Here is a 3,718-nt window from a genome sequence, read left to right as displayed (position 1 = left end):
TACTTTAATTTAAGGTTCATCATTAATAATTTTTAAGGGATTAGGTTTGTTACTTATTGATATTGTTACTATTTGACACTTTGAATTTGTTAATTATTTGTTATTTTTCGTTTCTTATTTGTTATTTATTTTGTTACTTAATGAATTTGGTGACATATATTTTGAAGGGCGATTGAAGTGGGTTCTAACGTCGAGGTTTGGTGTTTATACCTTTCAAGGGGATTCGAAGACGATTATTTTATTCTGTTGCTTCTAATTTTATTTAGAGGACTTAATGGAAATACAGGAATCGAAATCAAGTCCTGCGTCTTGGTTTGGTTGTTGTTGTTGGTGGCGTTGGTGGAGGTGGTGGTGGTGGTGGTGGTGTAATTTTGTTGTCGCTGGTGTTGTTATTATTGCTGTTACTAATGTTGTTGTTGTTGTTGTTGTTGTTGTTGTTGTTGTTGTTGTTGTTGTTGTTGTTGTTGTTGTCGGATGGGAAGAGGGAAAGTAACAACTCACACACAGTTAAAACTCGTAATCATAAAAATCATCATCATCATCATCATAATAGTAATAATAATAATAATAATAATAATAATAATAAAATGACAGTGGCAGCCGTAATTTCAGTAATTATATTTTTTTCGCCAGTAGCCGCTACACATACGTACATACACACACACACTCTCTCTCTCTCTCTCTCTCTCTCTCTCTCTCTCCAAATCTATTACTCGTCCACCTGAATAAATAACTGTCATTCTACCTGGAGAGAGAGAGAGAGAGAGAGAGAGAGAGAGAGAGAGAGAGAGAGAGAGAGAGAGAGAGAGAGAGAGACAGAGAGAGACAGAGACACAGAGAGAGAGAGAGAGAGAGAGAGAGAGAGAGAGAGAGAGAGAGAGAGAGAGAGAGAGAGAGAGAGAGAGAGAGAGAGAGAGAGAGAGAGAGAGAGAGAGAGAGAGAGAGAGAGAGAGAGAGAGAGAGAGAGAGAGAGAGAGAGAGAGAGAGAGAGAGAGAGAGAAAGCAAATTGCAAACGGTGTACAGGGCCCAGCCTCTCGCCCCATCACCGTGTACAAGCTCTCTTTCTTTCTTTCTTTCTTTCTCTCTTTTTCTTTTCTTTTTTACACACACACACACACACACACACACACACGCCTATAAGGTCTGTAATCCAGCCGAGATTGTATGTGTTTATCTGTGTTAAGGAAGGAAGGAAGGAAGGAAGGAAGGAAGGAAGAAAGGAAGTGGAGTAAAGGAGAGAAGTATATAGTTCGACGTTATTTTTACTTAGTTTTTTTTTCCATATCTTCTCTCTCTCTCTCTCTCTCTCTCTCTCTCTCTCTCTCTCTCTCTCTCTCTCTCTCTCATGGTCTATTTTTTGTTTTTTGTTCATTTATTTCTGTCTTCCAGGAAAAGTCTACTCGATTTGTTGATGTTTTTCTTACCCTCCTCCTCTTCCTCCTCCTCCTCCTCCTCCTCCTCTTCCTCTTCTTCCTTTTTCTGGTCCTCCACTTCCTCCTCTTCGTCGTGTTGTTGTTGTTGTTGTTGTTGTTGTTGTTGTTGTTGTTGTTGTTGTTTTGCCTAGTAATATGCCCCGTTTATATGGTTTTTGCTTCTTTACATCATCATTATCTTCTTCTTCTTCTTCTTCTTCCGCCATAAATTATGTGTAGATATTCTTTATTTTGCTTGTCTCTCTTCCTCTTTCTCTTCGTTTGTTTGAATTCCTCCTTTCTTCCATTACACCTCTTCCCTATTCACTTCCTGTCTTGCGTAATCCGATTATAACACGCGCACACACACACACACACACACACACACACACACAGGCAAATAATCATGCATTACGTTAATCTTTTCGTCCTTTCTTCCTCTTCCTTTTTCCTTCCTTTCTTCCTTCTTCCTTCCTTCTTCCTTCCTTCCTTCTTAATTGGAGTGGCTGCTTCCTGTTGCTCTGCGTGGAAGACAAACATAAAAAAGAGTTAGTCTCGTGACCTCGTTAAACCTTAAACTGTTGCACGCGACCCCAGAGAGAGAGAGAGAGAGAGAGAGAGAGAGAGAGAGAGAGAGAGAGAGAGAGAGAGAGAGAGAGAGAGAGAGAAAGAGAGAGGGAGAGGGAAAGGGAAAGAAAGAGAAAGAAAGAAAGCAAAACGCATAAATAAAGAAAGCAAAAACGTAAGAAAGAAAGGAAAGCAAGAATATAAAAGGAAATAAAGAAAGAAAGTTAGAGAAAGGAATAAAGAAAGAATGATCCAGAGAGAGAGAGAGAGAGAGAGAGAGAGAGAGAGAGAGAGAGAGAGAGAGAGAGAGAGAGAGAGAGAGAGAGAGAGACAGCAACAGTGAACAAGGAGGGAGAAGGGAAAAATTGAGTTGTTGAACATGGACGAAGAAAAAGATGAAGAAGGAGAAAAATGGTGGAGAAAGGGAAGAAATATAGGAGAAGAGAGAGAGAGAGAGAGAGAGAGAGAGAGAGAGAGAGAGAGAGAGAGAGAGAGAGAGAGAGAGAGAGAGAGAGAGAGAGAGAGAGAGAGAGAGAGAGAGAGAGAGAGAGAGAGAGAGAGAGAGAGAGAGAGAGAGGAGAGGGGAGGAGGAGGATGGGGAGAAAGGAAGAAAGGGAAAGAAAAAAAAGAAAAAGGGATTGGAGAGAAGAAGAAATTGTAGAGAAAGAGGATGAGAGAGAAGGAAAGGGTGGGAAGAGGATTGCAAATTAGTATGATAAAGGAAGAAGGGGTAGTAGAGTAGAAAAAAAAAAGTAAAATAAGAAGAAGGGGGAGGAAGAGGAAAGAGGAATTCGTGAGAGGAAAGAAGGGAGAATGAAGAAAGGTGAATAAACTTAGAGATAATGAAAAGGAAGAAGTAGAGGAAAGGAGAATAAAGAAGGGAGAGAAAGACACACGGAAAGGTCGAGTGTTAGAAAGTAGGGAGAGGGAGAGGTAAAGTGAGGGAGAGAATGAAAGTGAGGTAAAGAATGAAAGTGAGAATGAAAGTGAGGTAAAGTGAGGGAGATAATGAAAGCGAGGGAGGGAATAGTGAAGGTCGAGATTGAGAAGGCAGGAAGAAGGAAGGGAAGGGTAAGGAAGGGTAACATCAATGAACCCTTACTGTCTTTCCTCTTACCCAGCTGTACCCTTCCCATTAGCCCATTTTCCCTCATTTCTAAACCCTTGATTAAATAAGAGTAAAAAGAGGAGAGCTACAGCAACAAAGAGTCAGGATAGGGAATGGAGAGAGGGAGAGGGTTAAGGGAAGGTGTCAACTGTGTACTTTTATACTGTCTTTACTCTTCCTCCTTGCTACACCCTTGATTAAAAACAGAAAAAAGGAGAGACAGTAGAGTGAGGAGAGAGGGGGAAGGTGGGAGAGGGTTAAGGGAGGGAGGCAACTGTGTACTTCTACTGTCTCTCCTCTTCCTCCTTGCTACACCCATGATTAAAAACAGAAAAAAGGAGAGACAGTAGAATGAGGAGAGAGGGGGAGGATGGGTTTGGGTTAAGGGAGGGTGGCAACTGTGTATTCCTACTTTCTTTCCTCTTTCCCCCTTATCCCACTTTCTCTCCCTGCTACACCCTTGATTAAAAACAGAAAAAGGGAGAGACAGCAAAGAGAGAGGAGAGAGGGGGAAGGTGGGAGAGGATTAAGGGAGGGTGGCAATTGTGTATTCCTACTTTCTTTCCTCTTTCCCCCTTATCCCACTTTCTCTCCCTGCTACACCCTTGATTAAAAAAAAGAGAAAAAAAA

General features: G+C 41.2%; 1 protein-coding gene across 1 annotated transcript in view; it reads right to left on the bottom strand.

Annotated features, from left to right (window-relative positions):
• Positions 1-1,119: 1,119 nt before the first annotated feature.
• Positions 1,120-3,718, bottom strand: part of LOC126985843 (uncharacterized) — a 106,223-nt gene continuing 103,624 nt past the window's right edge. Inside the window, exon 7 of the mRNA XM_050841299.1 lies at positions 1,120-1,934. The gene's annotated coding sequence lies outside the window, so the exon portion shown is untranslated. The remainder of the gene's footprint in view (positions 1,935-3,718) is intronic.

This window comes from Eriocheir sinensis, chromosome 60 (assembly GCF_024679095.1).
Source record: "Eriocheir sinensis breed Jianghai 21 chromosome 60, ASM2467909v1, whole genome shotgun sequence".
Taxonomy (NCBI): Eukaryota; Metazoa; Arthropoda; class Malacostraca; order Decapoda; family Varunidae; genus Eriocheir; species Eriocheir sinensis.
The sequence above is the reverse complement of the archived record's forward strand: the minus strand, read 5'-3'. Positions and strand labels throughout refer to the sequence as shown.